Source organism: Anas acuta, chromosome W, assembly GCF_963932015.1.
Source record: "Anas acuta chromosome W, bAnaAcu1.1, whole genome shotgun sequence".
Lineage (NCBI taxonomy): Eukaryota > Metazoa > Chordata > Aves > Anseriformes > Anatidae > Anas > Anas acuta.
The window spans coordinates 14,285,754-14,298,594 of record NC_089016.1 but is presented as its reverse complement, the minus strand read 5'-3'; the positions used below and the strand labels follow the sequence as shown (position 1 = coordinate 14,298,594).

Below are 12,841 nucleotides of genomic sequence, written 5' to 3'. Positions count from 1 at the left end.
AACTGTTGTCCCACCAGTAGAGCTACACCCTGTTTTATTAAAAAATGTGAAGTACAGACCTTTTTATTTCCCTCCCTTACAGATTAAAGGGTGCTACAACCACCATTAAAGAGAAGGCATTTGGAATTTAAAAATGAAATAGCTTTTTAAAAATATTTTTTGACAACATTGCTTATCACTGTTACTGAAAACAGGCTACAAAATGCATGCCTTAATGAAACAAAGAAATGCTTTAAAATGCTGTTTTAGAAGAAGCAATGCCAGATATATTTGTAACTGTTTAGAAAGACAAGAAGAAACTTGCAGCAAAATGGTACATTATAAAGATGTAAGTTTGATTAAACTACAGATACTAACCAACCTGATAGAGATTTAGATTAGACTAGAGATACTAACCAACTGATGTGCTTCGCAACTTTTTTTTTGTTTTTAATCTGCAAAGTGAACATTGATTTAACATTCAAAGTACTATTAAGTCACCTTTATCCTTTCTCTTTAAAGTAACATCTGAAATCAGAAGTTCTGAGCCAACCATGAGGTTATTCCTATTTGAGCTGTTTTGTTTAAAGAGGAAAAGAGAAAATAATTCTAAACAAAACAAAACAAAACAAAACAAAACACACAAACTACTGAAACATATAAAGAAGAAATGAGAGGACTCAAATTACCACCTTAAATGAGACATTAAAATTAGGAGCAACAATTAAAAATACTTTAGAAAAAATGTATTTAGGAATTTATCAGGTTTATATCATATAAGAGGAAAGTGCATATTGCAAAGTGAATTAAATAATCATCCATTAACTATTTTTTCCTCCTAATTGTACTGGATCTAGCTGGGATGGAGTTAACTTTCTTCATAGCAGCCTACATGGTGCATCGCATTTGTCATTAAAACAGTGTTGATAACAGACCAATGTTTTGGCTACTGCTGAACAGTACTTGCACAGCCTCAAGACTTTCTTCCCCTCCTTGCCCCCATCTCACACACACACAGAGTGTAGGCTGTGGGTGAGCATGGGGTTGGGAGGGGAAACAGCCACAAGAGTCTGGGAGGGGAAACAGCCGGGATAGCTAACCCAACCAAACTGACCAAAGGAATTCAAGTTTATGGGGCTTGATGACATGCATCCCAGCATCCTGAAGGAATTGACTGATGCAGTTGCCAAGCCTCTCTCCATCGTATTTGAAAAGTCCTGGCAGTCAGGTGAAGTCCCTGGTGACTGGAAAAAGGGAAACTTCACTCCCATTTTCAAAAAGAGTAGAAAGGAAGACCCAGGGAACTACAGACAGGTGAGCTTCACCTCTGTGCCTGGAAAAGATCATGGAACAGATCCTCCTGGAAGCAATGTCAAGGCACATGCAAGACAAAGAGACAGCCAGCATGGCTTCACCAAGGGCAAATCGTGCCTGACCAACTTGGTGGCCTTCTATGATGGAGTGACTGCATCAGTTCACAAGGGAAGACCGACCAATGTCATCTATCTGGACTTCTGTAAGGCCTTTGACACAGTCCCACGTGACATCCTGGTCTCCAAATTGGAGAGAGATGGATTTGAAGGGTGGACCATTCAGTGGATAAGGAGTCGTCTTGAAGGTCGCACCCGGAGAGTCGCACCCAGAGGGTCTTTTTTTATTTTGAAGTTTCCTTGTTGCAGCATCATTTGATCCTACGTGAAAAAGTAGAAAGGGGTGGTAGTCTTTGGGACCCACCAGACTTGGTAGCCTCTTCATAATATCACAAATATGGACCCTAGGCAGGCAGCAAATCTCTCTGGAGAGATTGTCCGGACAGCAAATGGGAGCCTCAGTGCCTCTCAGAGAGGAGTCTCCAACGACTAACGCCCTTCGTACTTTTTGTGGCACTGGTTCTGATGCAGGTGGTAGACTGAGCCAACTTTGCGTGGTTGGCCTTTCTGAGGTCTTTACTAGTTCTCTTGGAGCCTCCTCTCTCCTGCCTTAGGACATCAACTCTATTGTGCAAGGGCACTTCAGGGGCAAGGGGGAGACTCCTCCTCTGGCTCCAATCAGAGACAAGGGTCGACTCTCCCTTGTCCTGCGAGTCTTTCATATGTGCTCGTTCAGGACTGCAAGCTTGTTTACCTTCCCCTTGCCAGGACTTAAGGCAGGGCTGTTGCTCGGACCGTGTCAGTGCATAATACCATTTATCAATCTCCCGCTCAGATTCCTGGATGCTACGTTGCCTGGTAAGCTCCTTCTTGCAACAGAACCACCTGTTTGAAGAGCTCATCCAGCTGGACACACTTGCACCCATGACACCCATCTCTACCTTCAGGGCCTAGGGGGACTTCCAGAGACTGGAGTTCCCTGGAACTGAGGATCAGGGCAGCTCTTTCGATACTCGGGAGGTCTGTTTGGGTATAGACATCTGCCTATAGGTTGCAGCCCTCCCATCTGTGTTTCAGCCTCAGACCAGCAGACTCGGTGGGTGAACACCATTTCTATTAAAGTAGAATGCCCTTCCTCTGCTTCTCCCAGAATACAAAATGACCCACCTTGAACCCTGACTGCGGGTGCTGCCACGCCATACCCTGACTGGCACACCATGCCCTGTTTGCCTGCATTCCCTAGGGGCTGCCTTTGTACATCAGGGCGGGGGTGGGGGGGGCACTCCTGTCTCCACCCAAGCCTCATCAGCCACCCTTGCCTCATCAGCCACCCTTGCGAGGGCTGCCAGGTCCTGATGGCTCCCGTGGCTGCCTCAAAGGGGCCTCAATGTAGGAAACCCCCTGCACACTGCAATCACCTGCTCTGCTGCAGAACGCATCTGCCCCGGAGCCTTGGTGAGTGACTGTAAAATGGCGGTTACACCCAATTTAAATGGCCTGCCACTGCTCCTGGCTCAGCCCAAGCCTCCCTTGGCTGCCTCGAAGGGGCCTCGATATAGGAGTACCCCCTGCATGCCGAGATCCCCTGCTCCGCTGCAGAACACATCTGCCCTGGAGCCAATTGCCTCAGCAAGTCAATCACATCGAGTTTTATCACTGACATAATTATAGAAGCTTTTCTTGTTGCCTTTGACATCCTTGGTCAGATTTAATTCTATCTATTGCATGCAACTGGATTTAAAAACACCCCAGGACCCTGCAATAAGTCTCAGGTGAACCTTGCCATTCTCGAATCTTTAACTAAGTGTCTGTTTTTATTGTAGCAAGTTCTTTAGATCATTGTGTTAATTAACTAACGCTTAGATACTGATTAAGTGCTGTTAAAAATCATGTAATCTAACTTTGCTGTTTGATATAAAGGTATATAATAAATTGCTGCTAGATTAGTGTTGTGTAAAATCTAATTCCGTGACACCACATAGCCAGGTGTTAATCTGCATGATGCACTGACTTCTGCCCAAACCCCTGTCTCTGACTGGTAAGACAGAGAAGACCACCTGGGCCCCCATCCCCTTCACTTGTGCCCCCAGGACCCTGAAGTCCTGCTTGATCTTTCCCAGGCTATGCTGTACCATATGTGTCCATATGGAAAAGAAGTAGGAAATAGTAGTCAGCACTTTTTACCAATTGTGGCAGTGTCTCTGCAACATCCCAGACCTTGGTTCCTGGCAAACAGCATACTTCACTGCATATCAGTGAACGCCTTGGTGCGTTTCAGTAGGGAGTTACCCACTACCAGCACTTGCCATTTCCTTCTGAAACTTTTAGCATGTGTAGCTGGTGCTGTTTCACCGTGAGTCTTGCTCTTTAATTTTATCCACTGCTAAAATTTCATATTTGTTTCTGGTTGGTACTTGTGAGGAAATGGGGAATCATCATCCTGTTGCCACAAGTTATGAGAGACCATGACGCCTCCTTTTCCAAGGTGCTATCTATGTCTTGATTTCCTTTGTTTGCTAGCCTTAGAGGTCAGTGTAACATTCTCTGTGCAATGCCTCAAGTAATACTCCATCATTTCTTGTTCCCCTTTGCTAATGCAGCATAACCTGCTGACTTCTGCAGATCTTGCACCTGCTGCCTGAGTGACTCCACCAGTGCACAACTTGCACAGGTGGAGTTCTCGCCCTCCTTTACCCAGGAGTGTGGGCTGTAGATTTTGCAGCCCTCCACCTGGACACCAGCTGCCCTGAGAGGAAGCTCTGTCTGGATGACTACCTCCACTCATCCCAGGCTGGCCTGGCTAAGGAAATGGTTCCTGGCTGCTGCAGAGCACAGCATTTGAATAGTCTCAACCACTATTCTTCCAAAGATCTCTGAGGATCAGGGATCTAATCAGCCCTGATAATTCCATGGAAGCCTCGAGCTGCTCAGTAGATTTGCACAGTCAACAATGGGCTGGAGAGACCCTCGAGTCTGCAGCATAAGTCTGCTGGTGAGAGGAGATGGCAACCCACCTACTGGCAGAATGCACGTGCCCTGCCTCACAGCTCTTGCACCACTTCCTGTTTGTACACCCTGGTCGCTGACACTCCCTAAGGGTGGGTTACATGTGGCTTCCTGAAATTTGAACTGGCCACATCATCAGCCAGCACTGCCTAATCTCACCCGCCCCTCTCACAGAACCGATCGCTTGCTGGTCAGTGTCTCCATACACACAACCCGAGAGTGTCAGGACTCAGAAACCTTCTCAGAGATCCTCACAAGCCTCACATTCCTCTCAGCAAGTGGCAATGGCTGCTGCTGCTGCAGTTTTACTAGTGATGAATAATGTTACGACACACTGGGGCTTGGAACAGTGTTGGTGCCTGATAGCCCAAGGGAGGAAGGGAGTAGGGGAAACTACAAAAGTCTTTGGAGTATACTCCCAAACTTAAAGAAAATCCACAGGAGGAGTGGGTGGATGGGGGTAGGTATGTGTCAAATAAAGTATCACCATTCACGCTATACTTTTTCTACCAAGGTAATGTCCTGTTAAAATTATCAACCAGAAAGGTAAGCAGTATATTACAGACATCTTCAGTAAAGTTATGTCACTGACAAGGCAGCTTTGAAGAAGCAGCTTTCAGAGATTCCAGCACTGAAAACTTTTTATAGAGTAGACTCACAGAAACAGAAGAGAAGCAAAAGAGACACCCCACACACAAGCTTTATCATTAGTGTATATTCTAGTCAGGAATATTTTGGGCTACATGAGGCATACCTCTTAAAACTGCATTTCTTTTCAGAGTCTGCCATCCAGAGACCTAAAAAAATAGAAAAATATTCTGAAAGATAACATCCCAAACTCCTTAGAATCCAGATACCACATGGAAATCTTAACTTAGTAAGCTCACTTAAGACAACCTACATGTATTAACCCAAGACAACTCAAAGAAAAAATAAATATTAATTTCTCATTAAAATTAAAAAAAAAAAAAAGGAAAGCCAGCCAAAATTTGAAGAAAAAAGGGACTTCAGGAAATACCCACATAACATCCTTCTGTGAATGGACAAACTTACCACAGAAAAGTAAAAATTCAAGCAGTCCTTGAATTTCTGTCCTCCTCACTTGGAGGAATGTCCAGTACACCTGGAATCGACTGACCCAGGGGTGGAAACACAGCCCTACCATTTGCCATGGACTGATCCAGAATGTCCTGGAACAAGGGGAATCATAGAATAATTAAGGTTGGAAAAAACCTCCAAGATTATCTGGTCCAATCATCCCCCTACCACCAATATCACCCACTAAACAATGTCCCTAAGCACCACGTCCAACATTACCTTAAACACACCCAAGGATGGTGACTCTACCACCTCCCTGGGCAACCCATTTCTGAAATAATTGCCTGAGGGACTTGGAAATTAAGCTGATATTCACATTTTATAGAAAAGGTACAGCACTGAAGAAGCTTCCAGGGTGGAGTATAGCTGCACTACATAAAAGTTCCCTAGGCCTCCAACCTTAGATATTAATCACACCAGAGGAACTCAGTGTGCTGACTCTAAGAGGAACAGTACAGAGCGTGGAGGGGAGACACCGTGGCTAGGCTCTGTCATAAGATGGGAACTTGATTGTTCTTGTGCACACTGAGACCAATAAGCTGCGCATTTGCTGCCCTGAGCCAATGACCTGCCATGTTTTTGACAAAATGCTGTACTTTGTGAACTTTTTCATTATAATCTCATTATAATACCAAAACACACCTCCATCCCAAAAGCTACCCACCTCCAAGCTACCACCCCTCACTAAGCATGCGCTCTGAATTTCATGGAGCCTATACCTTTAAAGAAAAGCAAGAAAACTTTTCACCAATCATAACCAAGATATACATGACTAAAGTCACTCAAGCTCCACCTAAAAGATAGAAAATAATATAAATTGGTTTAAGAGAAAGGGGATGTTAGGGAAGATATCATTCTGGCTTCTGGAATCAGTTGGCAGGCTGAGCCTCTCTTCCTCTGCATTGGGACACCTCTGGGTAAGATTTGAACACCTGATTATACCAAGTACTTCCCCAGGAAACTTAGAAATCTCTATAAGAGTCGCTTTATACCTTTTGATGTGTTTATAGCTAGGCTGTATTACTCATACTTTTGGTATTTGTATGTGCTTTGCAGACAGTGAATTTATCGCAGGTAGTCCAAAGAACCTGTGTACCTGTTGCTTTAATAAATTGTACTAGATTGCATTGTTCCTAGCCGTGATAGATCTCACTGAATGCAACCAAACTCTTTAAGTGTGGCTGTAGTAGTTCATAGAATGCGACTAGAGTGAGGGTTTACTATGTTACTTATGAATCCATAATCGTGATTGTTCAGTACTCTCAATGCAACCAGACTTATAACAGCTAATTGGGTATACCCTTAATGCAACAGAAAAAATTGGCCTACTTGGCAGGGTTGTCATGGATAAACTGCTGCAAAAATACAAACGTGCCCCTTCCCAGGTTGGGAAGAAGTGGCCTCAAAATTTTTGGAAAAATGAAGAAAAAGTGGTAGAAAGCATTAAGCAGTGCCAGGCTGCACAAAAGATTGGAGTGAGAAAAGGTAAAGGTGCAATCTGTGCAGTATTAGAATTCTGTTTGTCTTGCGCTCAGCAAGAAGCTAAGGAAATTCCTGCTCCCAAACTAATCTCTGATGTGGAATATACAGCTTTAAAATCAGAAGTTGAGGTGTTAAAGTCAACATTGGCCTTTGAAAAGGAGACAGGAAAAACACTAGGAATCAGAGTTGCTATACTTTTGAATGAGAATAATCATCTTAAACAGTTGCTGTAAAGGGTTAATCGTCTGTTAGATAAAATGTGATCTTCTGCTCCAGTTAAGCAGGTTCACAAATTAAGACGTAATACAGACCCTGAAAGCTGGGATGGTGATATTTGGCATGATAGTGATGATGAGGTTAAAGGGACTGCCGATTCCAAAACCAAACTAATTTCCTTATGACCTTCAATTAAAACTGAGACCACTGTTGATGACGAAGATTGTGAGATATGTTCATCTGATTCATGTCAGTATGGAACAATGCTAGGGCCGCATGGTATGATGAATGTGACCTTCTGTCTTACATACCCTTGTATAACCACAAGTCTAAGAAAAACAGAGTGGTTAATGTATATAGTTCTTGTATCTTGCAAAGGAATGTTTCAGCAATTCGTGTCAATAGAGAGCTTGAAGGGAAATGTATTTGTAGGCTTTTCCTTGAACTCTCTGATATCTGGGGGGTTTCAGAATAACTGATAACTATTATGACTATTGCATGGGACACTATGCAAGTCTCTGATATCTGGCCAGGAGATTAAGGAGAAGGGGAGAGCTGAAGAACAACTAAAAGACAAAGCTTGCAGGGGACTCTGCACAAGTCTCTGACATACAGCTAAGTTGGACAAAGGAGAAGGACAAGAGGGAGGAAGACTATGAGCCTTCAGCACGAGAGACCCCCAGAGACCCCAGAGGGACCACCGGAGACTGATACGCATGCTCCAGTAGGAGGGTTTGGATTCCGGAAACTACTTATAATAACCCTGTTTTTTCTAGAAGTAGTAATGAATATGTATTAGCCTAGGAGCATAAAAATCAGCTGCTTGATGTGACTGGTGTGCGTCTTGGTGGAGCAGAGACTCCCAGCGCACCCAGAGCTGTTTGCTTACCTCTATTCCTTTAATAAATTGTAAACTTTGATTATAGTCCTATTTTGAAGACTGAGACATTTATTACAAATGGGGGCTCATCCGGGATGGCTTTGGTTCCTGAATTCTGATCTGATCTAGGAGAGGCGCCCCACCATTTGGTGGCTCCTGTTTGAGTCCGGTTGGGACTGAGACGGAACTTAGTTCCGAAGCGAGTGCGGAGGTCTTCTAACCGTGGTTCCGATCTCCCACGAGGGACTTGGCCGGTGAAGGACCGAAGCGATTGGTCTAGAAATTCGTGAGTGGGTTAACCACTTGCAAGACACCTCTACACAAACACAGCCAGGGATTCGGAACCTCTTTAAGGTTTCCAGGGATTCGGAACTTATTTTAAGCTTCCAGGGATTTGTCCAGGGATTCAGAACCTCTTAGAGGATTCCAGGGATTCAAAACCTCTTTAAGGGTTCCAGGGATTCGGAACTTATTTTAAGCTTCCAGGGATTCGGCCAGGGATTCGGAACCTCTTAGAGGATTCCAGGGATTCGGAACCTCTTTAAGGGTTCCAGGGATTTGGAACTTATTTTAAGCTTCCAGGATGGGTCTGGGGGAAAAGTAGATTCTCTGACCTGGGAGACTCAGAGAGCCCAGACATTCCACCAGAAAGCCCATTAGGGATAATGTTAAAATATTGGGATGTTTGGGAATCGAGGAAAGGAAAAAATAAAGAGAAAATGGCTCAATTTTGTATGATAAAATGGCCAAAGGAACCTTTAAGGCCACATGTTTTTTGGCCAGCTTTTGGATCCTTTGAGGATTGGGTATGTCAGGCATTAAACCTCTATGTTAACTCTAAGGAGCCTTTTAACCAAGAAGAAAGCGATTATGCGGCTCTGTGGGCAAGAACTAACAGGGGAAAGGACAATTCGTGGAAAAGGAAGTAAGGTATTTAGGACATTGGCTTAGCCAAGGAAAGAAAAAAATGGATCCTGACAGGGTATCTGGGATTTTAGCCCTGTCATCACCCAAAATGAAGAAGGAAGTGAGGCAACTGCTCGGCCTCTTGGGATATTGTAGGCCCTGGATTGAAGGGTTTAGTGAAAAGGCAAAGTTTTTATATGAAAAATTGACTGGAGAAAAAATTAAGTGGAATGAGGAAGATGAGGAAAAGTTGAGGTTGATCAAGAAAATGTTAATACATGTAGAAGCTCCAGTGCTGAGCCTCCCAGATTTAGAAAGACCCTTTTATTTATTTGTAAATGTTTCTAACCAAACTGCATATGGAGTACTAACTCAAGAATGGGCAGGAATCAAGAAACCTGTGGGATATTGTTCCAAACTATTAGATCCTGTGAGCCTATAGGGGGTGGCCAGTGTGCTTACAGGCAATTGTGGCTACTGCCTTACTGATTGAGGAAGCTAGAAAAGTCACTTTTAGGGCACCTCTGAAGATATATACTCCACATAATGTTAGGGGAGTACTCCAGCAAAAGGCTGAAAAAAATGGTTAACTGATAGTAGGATGCTGAAGTATGAGGCCATCCTGATTGACTCCCCTGATTTAGAACTAAAAGTAACTGCTGCACAGAGTCCTGCGCAATTTCTATATGGGGAACCCCTAACAGAACTACAGCATAACTGCGTGGAAGTGATTGAAGTACAAACCAAAATCCGACCCGATCTCGAGGAGACAGAATTAGAAACAGGGGAAAAAATATTTATTGATGGGTCATCCAAAGTAGTAGATGGAAAAAGAAGATGAGGATATGCCATCGTAAATGGGGATATGGTCCTAATAGAATCGGGACCACTCAGTGCTGCCTGGTCCACTCAAGCATGTGAACTTTATGCGTTATTACGAGCCCTAGAACTATTGAAAGGAAAACGTGGCACTATTTATACAGACTCTAAACATGCTTATGTTACTTTAGTTACTCAAATATTGAAGGCATTGAGAAGACCTAGGGAGATTGCTGTGGTACATGTCAGAGGACATCAAAAGGGAACTGGCTTCCACATAAGAGGGAATAACCTAGCGGATAGAGAAGCTAGGGAAGCAGCTCTTAGGAAGCATGATGTAGTCCTAACCCTACAAGAAACGGATAACGGAAAAGGGATACGAGAAAAAGTATACAGAAGCAGAAATAAAAATTATAAAGACCATAGGAGCAGAACTGAAAGAAGGAAAATGGATTCTGCCTGATGGAAGAGAAATACTGCCAAAGGAACAAACTAGGCATCTACTTTTACGGCTACACCTACAAACCCACTGGGGAACAAAAGCACTGAGTGATCAATTTCTAAAATTTTATGGGTGTGTAGGAATATATGAGATAGCCAAACAAACCGTCCAAGGATGCTTAGCATGTCAAAAGGTAAATAAGAAGGTGATTACGCAAGCACCTGCTGGAGGAAGAAGAATTGCATATCGACCATTTGAGAGAATACAGGTGGACTTTACTGAACTACCAAAGGTAGGAAGATATAAATATCTGTTGGTAATCGTGGATCAACTAACACATTGGGTAGAGGCTTATCCTGCAGCACGAGCCACCACTGCAGTGGTAGCTAAAAACCTGTTGGAGAATGTTATTTCTTGCTTTGGTTTAATTGGGAGCATTGATTCCGATCAGGGGACACACTTTACTTCAAAGGTTTTAAAGGCTTTGACTGTGGCCCTGGGCATTAAATGGGAATATCATACACCATGGCATCCTCAAAGTTCTGGACGAGTCAAGAGAATGAATCAGACAATTAAACACCAATTGGCCAAATTGATGATTGAGACTCAATTATCATGGGTAAAATGCTTACCATTGGCATTGCTAAACATAAGAACCATGCCACATGGGGAGACTGGAGTATCACCTTATGAGATGCTTTACGGTATGCCGTATTCCCAAGGAATGCCCTTAGATCATTCTCTGATAGAAGACTATGAGACCCAGAAATATGTGATAACTCTGGGAACACAACTGAACGAACTTCGGGAGAAAGGGATGTTGGCTCAAAATGTGCCCATGGGGTTCACAATTCATAAAATACAGCCTGGAGATAAAGTGTTGATAAAAACTTGGAAAGAAGAATCACTGTCTCTACATTGGGAAGGTCCTTATCTTGTCTTGCTTACTACAGAGACGGCTATAAGAACGGTGGAAAAGGGGTAGACACATGCATCACGAGTAAAGGGACCTGTAACAGGAACCTGGAAGGTTGAGTCTACTCCTGGAGATCTAAAAGTTAAGCTTAAAAGAACTTGAAGTATATCAGGGCATACCTACCCTTTGGATGCTAATTGTATGTATATTAAATCTTGTATTGATTAGAATATTAGCAATCATTGGAAACTCATATAAAGGCCCTAATATAAGGATTTGGGGACCCCAAAATCCCATAGGGGGAGTGCCACCTCCAGTAGAGATACCCGCAACATCTTGAATTACCTGAAAATTTAATAATAGGTGGGAAAATTTACCTAGATGGTTGATTATCTGCTTTGAATTGAGCCCCCACTAACTCGTGGAAAAGTTGAAAGCAAATAGAACCATCAGGTGTGTAAGTCTGGACCATTTCCTAAGAAGCATCAGGGAGAGGGCAAGACCCGAGAAGGGACCAGTACTGCGGCTCAAGAAGGTTTACCAAGGGCTGCAACCCCTTAGGGTAATAACCGTCGGGTAACATGGCCTTTACCGGACCTCTCCTAATTACATGCTATTGGTCTCAGAATTGTAGTGAATGTATTGTTAACACCCGGAGGGGAAGAATTCAGGAACAAACACTACTATGCCTATTAAACCTATGCTATGGAAACCAGAGTATGCTCGATGTAATGAAAGCAATAAGATAACCAGTTATGAGCCAAAAGAGGTCCCCTATCAATGGTGGATAGAGGTAAGAGCTAATAATGAAGGAGGGTTAATTGGGAAAAGTACAATTATTATACACCTTGCGGAATCATGAAATTGAAACACGAGTTAAATATGGGATTCCAACCATTGCTAAAAACTTGTTTATAAAACTTACAGAGAATACTGTGAAAGCATTCTTTTATGGTTCAATTGGCTTTGGCCAAATTTGAAGCCAAGACACAAATTAATGAAATTCAAAAGAAGAGGAGGGATTGTTATATATGGAGTGATAATTTGTGTCAGAAAAATGGTTGATATTAATAAAGAAGGGGGAGATTTGGGAATGTGGCAATGGGGGTCGGAAAGCCTCGTGGTTGGTGATAACATCAGACTCTAAACGATGAGGTCATCAGGAATGTAAAGAGTTTAGAGGAAATAAAGAAGGGTGATTGAGGCTACGCCCTGTCGTTTGGGGTTGCTTGTTTTCCCCTCTGTTAAGGCACGGAAGTTATGGGGAGGGGTTGCTGGTTAGAACTGTTAACATTTATTGTTTAGTGTGGTTTCAAGGGTTAACGAAACGCGGGAAAAGCAATCGTGCAGAAGAAGAGGGAGACAGTCGAAGCCGCTCCTGCAGTCTGGAACAAAAGGTTGCTAATGGTGATGGGGAAACCGTGAGCCTTTCACCCACAACGACCACCACAAAGAGAATTATAATATGAAGCAGGATACGATATCCATATGTATAGGCATACTCGGGTTTATTGTAAATATGTAACAGCAATGTCCTATATATATATTTGGAAAGTTCGACGGTTGGGTGTGTGTGTTGGTAGAGCATAGACTCCCCGTGCACCCAGCGCTGTTTACTTGCCTTTTATAAATATTCTTTTATGTACTAAAGTCAGAGTTGAGACTTCATTTATAACAATGACCAAGGGCCAGAAGAAAGGGAGCAAATTACCAGACAAAGTAAAAAT

General features: G+C 43.2%; 1 protein-coding gene across 4 annotated transcripts in view; it reads right to left on the bottom strand.

The window, feature by feature from the left end:
• Positions 1 to 12,841, bottom strand: part of LOC137846967 (polycomb group RING finger protein 3-like) — a 127,293-nt gene that overhangs the window by 54,300 nt on the left and 60,152 nt on the right. For 2 of the 4 annotated variants that reach the window (XM_068665122.1, XM_068665125.1), the window contains exon 2: positions 5,110 to 5,152. The gene's annotated coding sequence lies outside the window, so the exon portion shown is untranslated. Of the gene's footprint in view, positions 1 to 5,109; positions 5,153 to 5,408; positions 5,633 to 12,841 lie in introns of those variants that run through there. The other 2 variants (XM_068665123.1, XM_068665126.1) reach the window with 2 other exon arrangements.